At 49.6% G+C, this 16,520-nt stretch overlaps 1 protein-coding gene across 1 annotated transcript in view; it reads right to left on the bottom strand.

The window, feature by feature from the left end:
• The window catches only part of PLA2G12A (phospholipase A2 group XIIA), a 71,174-nt gene that overhangs the window by 1,208 nt on the left and 53,446 nt on the right, over positions 1-16,520 (bottom strand). The gene's annotated exons all lie outside the window — the stretch shown is intronic.

The following is a 16,520-nucleotide window of genomic DNA, read 5'->3' as shown; positions in this document are numbered from 1 at the left end:
ACTTGAAGAAGGAAGGCCCAGGAGGCACTAAGTGCTAGGGCTGCGCATCTTCACTTACCTCACGATTCAATTCGATTACGATTATTAGGGCAGCGATTCGATTCGATTCCGCGATGCATCACGATTACTGCCCAATGCCCATGCCCAGCCCATAGTGCACTGCAAACATATAGGAGGTCTCCTAAGGGATGTGATAAATACATGGTGGTGTATAGAGGTGTCCTCGGGGTTGTGATAAATACATGGCGGTGTATGGAGGTCTCCTCAGGGATATGATATATACATGGCGGTGTATGGGGGTCTCCTCAGGGATATTCAGGATGTGATATATACATGGCGGTGTATGGGGGTCTCCTCAGGGATGTGATATATCCATGGTGGTGTTACACCACCATGTATATATCGCATCCCTGAGGAGACCTTCATACACCACCATGTATATCTCACATCCCTGTGGAGACCCCCATACACCACCATGTATATATCACATCCCTGAGGAGACCCCCATACACCACTATGTATATATCACATCCCTGATATCCCTGAGGAGACCTCCATACACTGCCATGTATATATCACATTGCTGAGGAGACCCCCATACACTGCCATGTATATATCACATCCCTGAGGAGACCTCCATACACTGCCATGTATATATCACATCCCTGAGGAGACCCCCATACACTGCCATGTATATATCACATCCCTGAGGAGACCCCCATACACTGCCATGTATATATCACATCCCTGAGGAGACCCCCGTACACTGCCATGTATATATCACATCCCTGATATCCCTGAGGAGACCCCCATACACTGCCATGTATATATCACATCCCTGAGGAGATCCCCATACACTGCCATGTATATATCACATCCCTGAGGAGACCCCCATACACTGCCATGTATATATCACATCCCTGATATCCCTGAGGAGACCCCCATACACTGGTGTATGGAGGTCTCCTCAGGGATATCAGAGATGTGATATATATTATATACATGGCATTGGATAGGGGTCTCCCTCAGGGATATCCGGGTTGGAGAATCTGCGGTGCTGTGACCTAAACGGATAGTCCGGCTCCCCCTCTCCCTCAGTGTGCTCCCCTCACCTGGCTCTGCCACTCCCCCTGGCAGTGTCCTGTTAACAACATTTGTAATAGTATGAAGACTTAGATTAGTACCTGATCACTGATGATGAGAGTCACTGCAGACGCCTGAGCCAAGGAGGACTGGGAGTTGGGGTCCAGGACGCTGACTCGGGGTCTCCCTCTGCCCACAGAGGCCTGTGTGAGGAGGATGGACACATGGACACTTGCTGGAGGACAGTCAGGAGTCAGGACAGACAGTCGCTGGAGGAGGAGGACGACCAGCATGCATGTGGGAGCGGGGGATGTTTGCTCTGACAGACACTCAAGTCTCCCGCAGCAGACTGAGTGTCTGAGAGTAGAGATGACAGTCCTCACGTGCCCGATCCCGCCAGGAAGCCGGCACTGCACTCCGGTAATCACAGGCAGTGAGACATTTCCCAATCTGTGCAGCTGCTGATCGGGAAGTGTCTCACTGCATGTGATAAGCGGAGTGCAGTGTCAGCTTACTGGAGGGATCAGGCATGTGTAAAATGTAAACGTGAACACTGCACACCGTAGTCCATCTCATTCTCTCCTCTCCAACAGTCAGGGACACTCGCTCCTCGTGTCTCCTCTTGCAGTGACGTGGGGCGACTGGGGATGACGTCAGCGGGAGGCGGCAAAAGAGGGCGCGGCTACAAATTTTAAAGAGCCATCGCTGTGCGGAGAGGGAGGGGGCTGCGCTTCATGACGTCATTAGAACATCGATTAAGAGGGTCGCAGCATCAATGCAGAATCGCGAAGGGTCGAATCGCGATGCATCGATCTTTCGATTAAATTTAGCAGCCCTACTAAGTGCCCTAGTAGAGTGTGCCTTGACAGGGAAAGGAGGAACCTGACCCCTGATGGAATAGGCCTGAACCACCATCTGTCTGATCCACCTGGAAATGGTTGCAGAGGAAACGGACAACCCTTTGCGAGGTCAATCCGTGAGCACAAATAGAGAGTCTGACTTCCTGAAAGACTCTGTAGCTGCCAGGTACACCCTAATTGCCCGACACACATCCAAGGCATGCAAGGCAATTTCCTTCGGATGTTTAGGCCTGGGACACACGGGAACCAACACAAGGTCTTCATTCAAATGAAAGCCAGAGCCCACCTTAGGAAGGAATGACGGACAGGGGCAAAGCACCACCTTATCTTGTGACTCACCAGATAGGATGAGCGACAGGATAACGCCGTCAGTTCTGACACCCTGTCCGCAGAGGTGATAGCCACCAAAAAGGCCACCTTCTGGGACAGCATAAGCAGGGGAATCTCCTGAATATTTTCAAAGGGAGGTTTCTGTAGCACTGAAAGCACCAAATAAGATCCCAAGGCGGCAACAGAGCCCGCACTGGAGGAACCAAATATCGGACACCCTGACGAAAAGTACACACCAGGTTGTGTGTGGCCAAAGGTCATTGGAAAAAGACCGCCAAGGCCGATAACTGGCCCTTGATGATACTCTAGGCCCATTTCTGTTCAACCCCCCCCCCCCCCAATGAAGGTTAAGACCCAACACACCGAGAAGGAGCAAGGATGAACCCCAAAGGACTCACATCACGCAATGTATGTCTTCTACGTATAATAGTAGATCTTCCTCGAGGTAGATTTCCTAGCTTTTAATGTAGGAATCACAGACTCAGACAAACTATCCTTTTAGCACCTGGCATTCAACAACTAAGCTGTCAAAGCCAGCGATTGTAATGCAGGATGGAAGATCTGTCCTTGAGAGGAAGCCTGCAAGGAATGTTGGTGACAAGCCGCACCAGATCGGTGTACCAAGCCCAGCGAGGCCGGTCTGGGGCCATGAAGATGACTGGAATCCCTTTGCCTCAAACCTTTGCCAAAACACCCACCTGGGGGGTGCCCCACTGGAGACACAGCTGATGAAACACCTCAGAGTGAATGGACCACTCCCCGTTGTCCAACACCTGGCAACTGAGAAAATCCACCTGCCAATTTTCCACCCCGGGAATGTGTACGGCAGAGAGGCTGGAACGAACTGTTCTGCCCACCTCAGATTGCCTGCTACCTCCAGAGCCTGGAGGACACTTCTTGTGCCCCCTTGGTGACTGACATAAGTCACGGCCGTGGCATTCTCCCATTGAATGCACACTGGACAATCCTGAAGACGATCTGTCCAAAGATCCAGACACAGTCTGATTGCTCAGAGTTCCAGGACATTGATTGGTAGTCTGGACTCTTCCAGCGTCTAGATCCCCTGAACAGAATCCTGGCCGAGGACCCCTCCCAAGCTGGACGGGCTGGCATCCGTGTTGACCACTGTCCAATACAAGGGGAGGAAGGATTTTCCTAGCCGAAGCGCCGGAGAGCGAAGCCACCTTATCAGGGACTCCTTTGTTCCCCGATCAAGCCGGATCCGATTGTCCAGAGACTGCAGAGTCTTGTCCCACTTGGTCACAATCTCCCTTTGTAGGGACCTCGTATGGAACTGTGCAAAAGGAACTGCCTCAAAAAGGTAGATACCATCAGGCCCAGCACCCGCATGCAAGTCCGGAGGGGTGACCAATTGTTGGACAGCAAGAGGCGAATTGCAGTCTGCAATTTCTGGCGTTTGTCCAGAGGAAGGAGCACTCTGGCTATGGCCGACTTCAGAGTCAGATCCAAATAGTCCAGCTTTGTGAACGGAACCAGGGCAGACTTCTGAAAATTCAGAATCCAGCCAAATTCCCGCAGATTTCTCCAGGTTCTCCACCAGAGCAGATGGGGCTCGCAGAAGGAGATCGTCCAAGTAGCCCAGTATCACGATCCCCCGTTGGCGTAGCAAGACTAGCACTGGAGCCAAACACTTTTGTGAAGACCCGAGGCAAGACCAAAGGGTAAAGCCACAAACTGATTATGCTCCCCTCCCATAGCAAAGTGGAGAAAACGCTGGCGACTGGCACATATTGGAATGTAGGAAGCGATGAAATCCCCCCTGACGCAGGGATGCCACCACTGTTCGAATGGACTCCATGGAGCGTCTTGAGGCCAGGATTAGACACACTTTGCCTTCCTTCCTGGGGCCTGTGAACAGGTTTAAGTAAAAATCCTAAAAATGTTCTGCAGTCAGAAAAGGGATAATCACCCCTTGAAGAAACAGGTCTGGTCTGGGGACAGGCGCACGTTGGAAGGAAAAAACCTTGTCGGAGGACAAGAATGAAACTCAATCTTGTAGCCAGCCTGAATGACTTTGTGGACCCACTTGTTATGTACCAGGGAAGTCCACGGGTCCGGAAACCAGCGAAGACATCCCCCCCCCACCCCCGATACGGGTGAGGATGCACCTCCATGCAGAAGGAGCCTTGTCTGCCGGTCTGGAGAAGCCCGCTTGGCTTGCCAGACCAGGTTTGTTTGGATCCGCCAGAGGAGGCCCTGAAAGGCTTTGAGCCCTTGTCAGTCGACCCTGGAGGGAAGAAAAATCTTATGAGCGGAGAAGTAAGGTCCACATCTACAACAAGGTTCCTTGCCCTTCGTAGCCTGTGGAAGAAAGGTACAATTCCCCCCCTGTGAGCCCTTTAATGAGGTCATCCAGAGTAGCTTCAAACAGGCGATCTCCTTAAAAGGGAAGATCAGTCAAGGCCTTTTTAGAAGTTTGGTCCGCTAACCAGCATTTGAGCTATAAAATTTAACAGATAAACTTCAGCCCCTGGACCAGCTTGTCTGCCAGCTCAGCAAAGGCAGGGGGAGCTGTTCACTCTCCAGGTCATGGCATAGGAACTTAGCCCACTAGGTCAGAGTTTGCAACACAAGGGCAATGGTAAATACTGGCCTCATTGCCGAACCAGCTAAGGTGTACATAGTGCGGGCCATCAGCCGGGTCCTTAACCACTTAACGACCGCTCCAACGACTATTTACTTCGGCAGTTTAAACCTAAATACCGGTGTTATGGCAGCAGATAGCTGCCATAACCCTGGTATTTTTTTAAACTGCAGACGGTCGGCTTTCCGATAAGGGTGGTCCCAGCGGCAGATTCGCCGCGGGATCACCCTTCTGGGTCGGCGGAAGAGGTGACCCCCCTCCCGCTGCATCCCAGGACCCGCCGGCAGCGGGGAAAAAGATCCGGTCCCAGATCCTCACAGACAGGATGTCGAGTGAGGGCAAGCTTGCCCTCACTCGACTCTATGGTCTTGGAGGACCAGAGCGACGGCAAACGTTGCCTAGCAACCGGTTTAAAGGCCCATTTTTTTTTTTTCATCTTTTAGTGTACTTGTGAGATCTGAGGACTTTTTGACCCCAGATCTCACAAAAAAAAAAAAAAGAAGAAGTCCTGTCGTGCCTATTTCTATTACAAGGAATGTTTACATTCTTTGCAATAGGAATAAAAATGATCAATTTAAAAAAAAAAAAAAAAAATTAAAGCGCCCTGTCCCCGTTAGCTCGCACGCAGAAGCGAACGCATACGGAAACCCCGCCCACATATGTAAACGGTGTTCGAACCACACATGTGAGGTATCGCCGCGATCGTTAGAGCGAGTGCAATAATTGGAGCCCTAGAGCACCTCTGTAACTGTAAGATGGCAACCTGTAGAAATTTTTAAAGTGTCGCCTATGGGATTTTTAAGTACCAAAGTTTGTCGCCATTCCGTGAGTGTGCGCAATTTTGAAGCATGACATGTTGGGTATCTATTTACTCGGTGTAACATTATCTTTCACATTATGGGAAAAAATTGAGCTACCTTTACTGGAATCTTATTTTTAATTCAAAAAAGTGAATTTTTTCCAAAAAAATTGCGTTTGGAAGACCGCTGTGCAAATATGGTGTGATAAAAAATATTGCAATAATCTCCATTTTATTCTTTAGGGTCTCTGAAAAAAAAATATGTTTGGGGGTTTTAAGTAGTTTTCTAGCAAAAAAAAAAAAATTATTTTAACTTGTAAACACAGAGTGTGAAAAACAGGCCTGGGGCTTAAGTGGTTAAAGGCCGAGGACTCTTCATCCAGAATCATGGTTGCCTCATTTAATCTGGAGGGTCCACCACCGGGGGACAGTCCACTTCTTAAGGGAAGAGGGAATAAAGCGCTTAGGAACCCCACAGGGACACTTTGGTTGTCCCCACTCTCTAGCGACAATCCTGTCAAAATAAGGGGAAAAGAAACATCTTTGCCGCTCTGGATGGCTTGTGAGTGCCAAAGGGTACCTGCACCACTGCCGCAGCTTCAGCTGTGTACTCTGTCTTCAGGGTCTCACACACAGATACAATCAGTGCATCCACCAGCGCCTTTTAATGCGCAGTCGCAGATGTGGAGGAATCATCCTCACCATCAGATGATTCCAGGCGCGTGGTCCCAGATCCAGAAGGGTGACCCACGTCCGCAGAATCAGATTCAGCATCTGATGAGACAGATGAGGCAGGGGAAGGCGGTGGGCACTTTTTGCTAGCCTGTCATCTGCAAGCCGCCTCCATCCAGGACAAAAGGGACTCCGGGACCGTCGTCAGGGCCCCGCAGCCTCAGAGGGGATCAGGTGGGGAAATGTGCTCCAAAGACTTTAGGGGGACTCCACAAAAAGGTGTAACACACTGCTAAGAACCAACCCCCTTGCGCTGGCCGCACCACCCAGTCACCAAGCACAAGGCACAGAGGGATCCTCATCAGAGGACCCCACCAGGCTCAACACCCACCGATACAGGCACCTGCAACCAGTAGGAGAATCTGCACTATATGTGCGGTGATCAGGAAGTTAAATGATCCAGGAGTCAACACCAGGGGATAAGGAGGGGCTCCTACCGCCGAAATCGCCTCCCACAGGGCTCCACTGTCATGGCCACCGCTATTTGCAATGGCAAACCACAAGGAAATGGCCAAATTAAACAAACATGGCCGTCATGTATAGGAATACACAGGCTACCACAAAATGGCGGTACCACGAGGTATACAGGAACTCCGAATTGGAAGAGTAGGCCTCAAGAACAGATCCAGGCAGGACAGGGGGCCCTGGCAGGAGCCCTCACCAGGTACAACCCCCCCCCCCTGTACAGTGGATCGTCTGGTCGCCGGCGGCGCACCCCCCGGCCCCCATCACCAGTTAGCGCCCTGCTCCCATCCCAGGCCAGTGACCAGACAGCCCCAGTGTATTTGGAGGTGGGGGCAAACTGAGGGCTCAGCAAAAACAGGGGGGGGGGGGGTGCGACTGTCCCAAGTCCACCCCAAAATCCTCCAGGGGCGGAGGGAGGGACAGCTACTCACCATACCAGAAACCAGGTGGGCCTGCTCCAGATAAATCCTCCTCTCCATCGAAATTTGGGGGGGGGGGGGGGGTTGTTGGCCAGGAGGAACAGTGCGACTCAGGCTGAGGCCAGGTTGTACGACACCTCGCGAAGCATTTAACTCGCATGGCCAGCCCCCATACAGTCGAGCTATGTCACGCCCGACCTAGAGCGGTGCTAAGGCCTGCGTGTGCTCGCTGGCCAGACTGGGGTGACCACTGGATCTAGATTTTCCAGCCAGTCACCCAGTCCGGCAGTTGATCGTAGATCTCACAAGAAAAAAACAGGAGGAAATAAAATAGCTACGCTTAACGGTAACGTCTTTTCCAGGAGTCTTTCAGGACAGCCACCTTTGAGAGACCCTGGCTCCTCCCTTCTCAGGAAACACTGCCCCGTTCACATGTTTAAGCCCTGTTAGCTGGCTCCCTTCAGTTCTTCAAGAGTACCTCCGGCCAGCTGGGGAGGCGCAAAGACAAATATACCAACCCCCTATCTTCTGATCGTCTTATGTCCAGACCTTCTTCGGGTGGGTAACAGTGCTGTCCTGAAAGACTACTGGAAAAGATGTTACCGGTAAGCGTAACTCTATTTTTCCCCTATCGTCTTTCAGGACAGCCACCTAAGCGAGTACTTACCCTAAGGGTGGGACCACCGTTTGAAGGACCTTGCGCCCGAAAGCTTGATCTTTAGCGGACAACAGGTTCAGCCTGTAATGCTTGGTAAAAGTTGCATAACTGGACCAGGTTGCTGCCCGACAGATCTGCTCCAGGGTAGCACCAGCTCTTTCTGCCTGGGAAGTTTCAATAGCCCTGGTGGAATGTGCCTTAATACCTACCGAAACATCCTTCCCGCTAGAAGAATAGGCCTGGTAAATGGCTAACCTTAGCCATCTGGCTAAAGAACGTTTAGAGGCATTAGCCCCTCTACTAGCACCAGCAAATAGACTAAAGAGGGAATCAGACTTCCTAAATTCCTTTGTACAAGCTATGTAATGAAGGACACACCTTCTAACATCTAACTTATGAAAATTACTCTCCTGTTCATTCACAGGATTTGAACAGAAAGTTGGTAAAATGATTTCTTGGATCTCTATAAAACTGAGATGGCTTTAGGTAAAAAAGACGTATCGGTTTTAAAAATAATGCAATCTGAAAAAACCTGTAGAAAAACGGAGCTCTAATAGAAAGCGTTTCTAGTTCACTAACCCTTCTAGTAGTGATTGCCACCAAAACCAAAAAAAAAACAGTTTTGAGTGTTAAAAATTTCACCGCACATGTAGTAAAAGGTTCAAATGGCTCTCCTAAGAGCCTATAGAACCACAGATAGATCCCACATGGAAAAAGGGAGATTACTCACTGGTTTCTGCCTGTTTAAGGCCTTAAAGAAACAAATTACCCAAGGGTTTTTGGCTAAGGATGCGTCTAAAAAGACACTTATTGCTGAAACTTGGCTCTTTAGGGTGCTATGGGTTAACCCTTTATTATGCCTCACTCTGTAGAAATTCCAGTACTGTCACTGGGCTTCCTACATCCAAGGAGTTTCCTGCGCATCAGTTATTAAAATGCTTCCAGGTCTTAAAGTAAATGGCCCGCGTTCATTTTTCTTGCGACTAAGCAGAATCACCGCCAGGTGATCCGAAAACCCCTTGCTTTTCAACAACTCTTCCTCAGAAGCTAGGCTGCGAGATTCCAACACCTTACCTGAGGACAGAAAGCTGGGCTTCGACAGAAGGTCCTACCAAACTGGTAGAATCCAGGGGGGGTTCCACTGCCAGAGTTTTTCAGGACCGAAAACCACGGTCTCCTGGGCCAATGTGGTGCCATGAGGATCAGGGTAGTGTCGTCCTCCTGAAACTTCCTCAAGACTGCCGGTATTCGCACCGGCGGGGGAAACGCATAGCATTTGGGGAAATGTCACCTTTGAGTTAGGGGGGCCACTCCAGGAGCCCTGTCCCACCTGTGTAGGGAGATGAAGAGTCGAGATTTTGTATTTTGCAGAGAGGCAAACAGATCTACGCACAGCACTCTCCATTTTTGAGTGAGATCCTTGAAGACCTCTTGGTTGAGGCTCCGGTCGCCTTCCCTTACGATTTTCCTGCTCAGGAACTGGCTCAATTCTCCTTTTAGGTGAACTGCCGACAGGGAGAGCAGCTGGGCTTCAGGCCACTGAACAATTTTCTCCTTATGAGCCTACAGAGACTTGCACCTCGTTCCCCCTTGTCGGTTGACATAAGCAACCACAGTGGAATCGTCTGAGCGGACCTGCACCTCGTGTCCTTTTAGTTCTGTCTGGAAGGCTCTGAGAGCTAGCTCTATTGCTCTCAGTTCTCTCCAAGTTGAAGATTGCTTTGAATCTTTGCTCTTCCAGGGTCCCTGCATCTGTTGGGAGTCCAGGCGTGCTCCCCACCCTGTGCCACTTGTGTTCGTAGTGACGATTCTGGATACTGTTGGGACCCAAGAGAGGCCCTGAGACCTTTCTCCACCACCAGAGGGATCTCTTTACACGTGTTGGTACACACACTAAGGACTCCAGATTGCCTTGTGTGTGGTCCCATACCTCCAGGATGAATAATAGTAGAGGACGGAAATGAAGACCTGCACACTGTACTGCTGGAATTGCAGCTGTCGGCGACCCCAGTGCCGACATAGCTTGACTTATCAATATAGATTGATTGCTGTGTAAAAAGACTCATAACCCTGTCTATCTTCTGGCTCTTTTCTAAAGGCATAAAGACCTTTTGCAGAGTGGAGACGAATTAGTAGCACAGAAAGGGGACCCTTTGCGCGGGCACCAGGCTGGATACTTCCAGATTCAGGAGCCACCCTAGGCTCTCTAAGAAATCGCCTTGCCCTCTGTAGGTCCCTGGACAGCTCTTCCTGAGACGGGGTGAACAGAAGCAGATTGTCCAGATAAGCAATGACTGAGATACCTCTGAGTCGCAAGGATGCCAAGGCCTCTGCCATGACCTTGGTGAAAATGCGGGGGGAGGGGGGAAATTGTAAGTGGACTGGAGTCATTGGACTATCGCTGCAGTAGGGCACTCACTGCAATAATTTTAAATCACTGCTGCAGTACTGATTTAAAATGATTGCAGCAGTGAGTGGCGCACTACTGCAGCAGTACTCCACTGACTCCAATCCACTGTCTAGCTTTTTCTCTAGCAGTTTTGCACTGACTTCAGCACAGCGCAGTCAGCGCAAAACTGCTAGAAAAAATAGCTAGACAAAAGCTAGACAGTGGATGGAGTGGACTGGTGGACAGACACTACCACTACTACACTTTTAAATTAATACTCCCAGTGAAGTAGAATAATATTATAGTGCAGAAAGCATAAGATTTCAGCATGTTCACCAGTTAAATGGCTTCTTTTCTTTTCATAAGTTGCTGCCACTTCACTAAAAAACACGCTCACTTGGTATCGAGGAAGGAAGAGCAGAAAGGTATCTTATAGCATGAGAAGCAAGTATTTTGTAGCGTGCCTCATTTTCTTTCCACCACTGAAGAGGATCACCACTTCTTTTGTCAATTACTGGTTCCTTCAAATAGAGATGAAGTTCATCATCCAGGCTCATTATTGCAGATTCTGATGAATCCGCCGCCTGAGGCCCCAATAAAAAAACGTATGGCATCTATTTGACCACAATTAAATTTTCTCTTCTGTCCGTTGTCTTTTTGGACATTGTTCTCATGCATCCTGCTCTTCCACATCAGAAACCTTCACTTCTTGACTTTTCTTTTCGTCAGGAGGAGCCTCCTGCACCTTCTGTTGAATATCTTCTGTCAGCCATTGTTTTGCCTTGGCCAATACATCATCAGAAGAGAAAGGATGGTTCTTGTATCGAGGATCCAAAAGACATGCAGCACAACATTTTTATTCTACCCCAGGCTTCTCAAACTGTTTGACGAGGCTGTCCCTCATGGCCTGCCTACATGCTTTAATGCCACGTGTGTTATGTCCTTCATTCTGTTGAAGAATCATCTTCAGGACTCTCACACATGGGATGACAGAGGACAAAGATGTGTCATAATGACTCGCCTCTAGTGTCACTTCCTCAATGGGTAGGAGCGTCTCAATAATGTTGGCTACTAGGTTCCACTGATCAGCAGTAGGACAAGAATTTTCTCCAAGTCCATATTCACCAGAATATATAGTGAGAGCTCGCTTCTGGCTCCAGCATCCTTTGGAACGTGTAGCGTTGAGTTCCATTGTGTTGAAACAGCCTGTATCAGGTTGTATTTGGGTAGGCCATGGTCTTCCTGAATGTCCCTCAGTTGCTGCTTGGCTAGAATAGAATGGTGGAAATGGCCTGCGCACTTCAGCATGCTAATAATGTCAAGCAAAGCTTTCTAGTTTGACAGACCATCATTTACCACAAGTTGGAGGGTGTGTGCCATGCAACTGAGGTCTGACACTTCAGCAAGTCTCATACCTTTAACCATGTTCGCTCTGCTGTCTCGCAGCACAAGCATCACTCAGTCTTTGGTGATTCCCCCATTCTTCTAGCATGCCTAGAAACATTTCTCTAATGTACACCCCAGTGTGGGATCCTTGCATCACTTTTGCATTCAACACCAAATGCCTTCTTGTCCATCCGCTGTCAATGAAGTGGCATGTAAGACTCTTTAGTGATTCTGTTTGTCCTGACCAGCAATCAGTTGTGAATGAGAGTGAGTTGCCAGCATTCTCTGGTTGCAGCATAGTCTTTACTTTGTCAACGATCTTTTGATGAATGTTTTGCAGCATTTCAGTATGATAACATTTGTCACTCTTCAGTGTGTACCTTGGCTCAAGTATGGGCAGCAAATGCTTAAATCCAGAATCAGACACTATTGTAAATGGCTGGTTATCAGTGATCATCATCTCCGATTACTCTGTCCAGCAGTTGGGATCTTCCATCAGATTTTAGCCACCTGTTTTTTTTCTGAAACATATCGGTTATTGCTGCCTTGGATAGTGATGTTTCACCTGTGATTCATTTTGTTTTCTCTGTCCTGCATTATACAATTCAACATGATGAACTCTTAGATGGGCCCAAAGATTAGACGTATTTTTGGTTTTTGCAGTTATTGATCCCAGGCTTATATTTTTTTTGCAAGAGTTGCACAGTGCTGCTGATTTTCCTGGAGATGGAGAAGAGAAATAGTCCCAGACCACACTTTAATTTTTCTGTCTCCATCCATCTCCATTGAAACTTGAAAAGACACTAATATAGGCTTAAACAAAATGGCTGGCTGGCACCCTTGGGTGGGCGGCTGGCTGGCACACTGTGGTGGGTGGGCGGATGGCTGGCAAGTACAGGCCCAGGGCCTGTGGCTGGCTAGCTGGTACAGTCAGGCAGGGCCTGTGGCTGGCTGGTTTGTACACAGGCCTGTGGGTGTGTGGGACTGGGTGGCTGGCTGGCACCGGGCAGCTGTGGGTGGTGGGGGGCTGCGGCGGCTGTGTTACACAACATGCACTGTGATTTTGATAAGAACTAGAAGATCCCTCACTGTCCCGACCGACTGTGCACAGCATGTGGCTGTGGTGGGTAAAACACACTGTAACGAGGCTGAGGGAGACTGACTAAGAAGGCCGCGGATGCTGCCCAGTGCGCGGAGGCGCAACATAAGCGATGACGTCATGGCAATATCGGTACCCGCCAGGGCCGATTCCGATAGGTCGAGGAAAGTGCATATCAGCCCCCCGATAGATCAGTGATGACTTTAAATAGGTCGATCTCTAAAGCAGAGCTGAACAATTTAGAAGATTAACTTTCCTAAATCGGCGGCTCTTAACTTCACACTTCCGAGTCGGGTCATCCACTCAGTTATGTGCCTCTTTCCCATTCCACTGGACAGACTCATCTATCTGGTACCTGGGCATATCTCACACTAGACCCAGCTAACCTCTACCAGGCAAACTTCCTACCCCTTCTCCAATCTCTAAAATTGGACCTTCAGAAGTGGCATCCCCTAACCTTATCGTGGTTCGGGAGGTGCAGCGCCCCGAAAATGAATGTTCTTCCCACGTTGTTATATGTCCTCCAGGCCATTCTGATACGTATCCTGCTCCTATTTTTCCAACAGCCACAGTCTCTATTTCCCCCAGTCTCTAAAGCCCCCAGGATAAAGCTGCAACTTTTGTCAATACCAAAAGGTGAGAGAGGGTGTGGGCCTTCCTGACCCGCTTCGATACTACTGAGCGGTACATCTTTCCAGGGTGATTAATTGGCATTGCCACCGGGAGTCCAAGAGGTAGGTGGCAATGGAGAAGGATGGGCCGCTCAAGTTCACTCCCTGGCTGCCGTGCTCTGTGCCAGACACCTTGCAGCAGCACCCTCTGGCAGGGGGCCACGGTGTCAGTGGTTCGGGAGGTCTTTCGCACTATGGATATTGCGCCTCTGCCCTCCCCGATGACCCCCATTGTAGGTAACCCTGGCTTTGCCCCTGGCCTTCCAGGCGGGGGCTTGCGGAGATTGGGCCGTCAAGGGAGATCCCTCTTGGCCAAGGGGAGACATGCCCACTGCGGCGGAATTGTCTCGACTTTCAGATCCACCTCTTGATCTGCTCCGAGGTGACCAACTGCGACACTTTCTCCAGACTTTTTTGAAACTAGGATACGCTCCCTGCCCGACAACAGCTTTTGAGAGACTCTGCCTGACAGGTGAACCACTTAGACATACGCTCACCAGGTGGTCCAGAGTTCCCTACTTGCTACATAAATTTGATACATCCAGCCGGGATAAATGCTGGCAATGAGATTCTGGAGTGGCCCTATGTATCATGTTTTTGGGTCTTGCCCCGCGTTGGGCACTTTTTGGAGAGAGGTGACGGACACCATCCACCAACTGACAGCTGTTGACATACGAGATAACCCCGCGGCTTGTCTGCTCCACTTGACGGGGAGACCCTTGCAGAAATACAAAAAATCTCTGACCCTACAATTACTCAACGCGGCTAAAGCTTGTATTCCCGCGTTGTGGAGACAAACTCTCCCATCATCTCATTTCCTGTGGTATGCCAAAGTTAAAGAGATTTACCGTATGGAAGAATTGACAGCCACTAATAACACGGAAGAGCAGTTTAAGGATAAGTGGATGCCATGGCTACATTTCACTTGCCATGATGCCTACCTACAGGCGTCTGGAGGCTCTTAACTACCCTCCTGCCGACTGGGCCTTAACGCACCGGCAATCCTCTAAAACTCAGTCTTCTTCTCTACCCGTTGCCTAATTTCCCCTCCCCCCCCTCTCTTCCTCCATCTTTTCTTCCCTCCCCTCTAACCCTCTCTTTCAACCTTTCCTCCCTACACCCACTCCCTCTAATGAGGCCCTGGGTTTCAACACCCCCGAGCCCACGTCTATGTAAAATCTCAGTTACTTCTCAGTTTATTGCGCTTACTGCGTGACATATCTTTTAAAAATTTAGTATCATTTGCAAAGTTTTATGTGCCGACGGTGATCAAATGTGTACTCTACCAGTATTGGGTCGTTGTTGGCTCTATTTTCTATTGTTCACCGCTGCTCTTTATGCTTACCACTTGTATTTTTGTTGACTTTGCAAGAATAAAAAAAAAAAAAAAAAAAAAAAAAAAAAAATGAACAAGCAGCCCCCACTCATGGAAAGGGGCATGAAGGAGGAGAAACACCTTAAAGAGAACACTGAGGGAGAGAGGGAGGGGGGTTTGCTTTGTGCACTATGGCTTGAGTGGGAGAAGAGCTTGTCTACATATTAATACTGCTGTAGTAAATTGAAAAAAAAAAAAAAAAAAGGTCCTTCTGTACCTTCTACTAACCTCCTGTGTTGAGACAGGAGCACAGTACAATCGCTATGTTGCACTGCTAATTACTGTGTCAAGAGCAGGTCTGAAAAGGAGACTTTCTCTTACGTCCTCCGACAGTCGCCGCCTCTTCATATTCGTCACATATGGGGTATTAGACTTTGCTCCGAAGGAGTAGCTAGGCAACAGAATATGTTAACAATAAAGCTTTAACATATCCCACCCTCAAGGGGTGGTCCCCTCAGTCAATACCCTCCTACTTCCTGCAACCATATCTCAGTTTTAATGTCTAGCTTGTCAGGAGTGGCTGGCTCTCTCTGTGCTGGGACTTTCTGTCCCAGACTCTTTCTTCTTTTTAATATTTTGTTTGAGTTTTTCTCTCTACCTTTCATTAGCTGTTATTTTGTCAGCGTTAGTTAGTTCTTCGGACGAAGAGGATCATGCGGACTGGGTCTCGGGCTGATCCCCCTGGTCGCAGGTCGTGGGTCAGTGGCTTCCCAGTCTGCCATCGAGCGTTCAGCCAGGTAACGCTCCTGGCATAGTGAACGACCCATCCCTGTTCGGTGCAGGGATGATTGGTGAGGTGGCTACCTCACCGGACGCTGTGCGGTTTCTTAACCTCCATTGTGTGCGTCTTGAATTGCGACTCTCCCTGCCTCATGTGCAGCGGCTTGTTCGCCTGTGCGGGTTCCCCACGCCATGTGAGGTAAGTGTATTTATGTGGGGACCTGTCTGTCTGGGGGGGTATCAGTCTGGGACTGTGTAACCTGCCTCTATTCACGCTGCTTGTCTCCCTATCTCTCGGCTGCATGCTGTGGGCTGCAAGGGGGGGGGAGCTGTATGACACTGTGTGTGTCAGGCTGGGCAGTGTGAGAAGCTGTGTGCTGTGGGGCATGTTTTTTCTTGGCATGTTTGGGCATATACAGCGATCGCTGCGGCGATCTAACATGTATCCTTATATTGGGATGTAATGTGTGTGTTTTAATGCACTGTGGAGCGGCGTTTTCGGCGCCAAACGACGCCATTTTACCGGCGCCCGCTCCGGCCGCATGGTTTACATGCTTGGCGGCCATTTTCTTGTAGCCTCCATAGGCTTACATAGAGCGCCCTGGCAGCATCACTTCCTCTTTCCAGGAACACCGATCGAGGCAGCAGCAGCAGCGAGGGTCTCCTCAGGTTTTATCCTTCTGTTCTTGCTATCCATTGCCTGTGTTCAGTTTGCATATTCCCTGTGGGGGTCTCATTGTGCTTAAGTGTGGTGCGGTGGGCTGCGCTTGCCGCGCTTGCTAAAAAGGGGCAGTTAACCCTTGGTTGTCTGGCATTACAGGGGCAATGGATTCTCAGGAGGGCAAATTTCCTACAGTATTGGTGGAAAGCCAGGGGACCGCTGTTTCCCCCCCAGGGGGGGATTTAGCCACTATTGTGGCTGGCCTTGC

This window comes from Pelophylax lessonae, assembly GCF_965119305.1.
Source record: "Pelophylax lessonae genome assembly, chromosome: 1".
NCBI lineage: Eukaryota > Metazoa > Chordata > Amphibia > Anura > Ranidae > Pelophylax > Pelophylax lessonae.
Note: the sequence above shows the minus strand (reverse complement) of the source record. Positions and strands in the feature narration are given on the sequence as shown.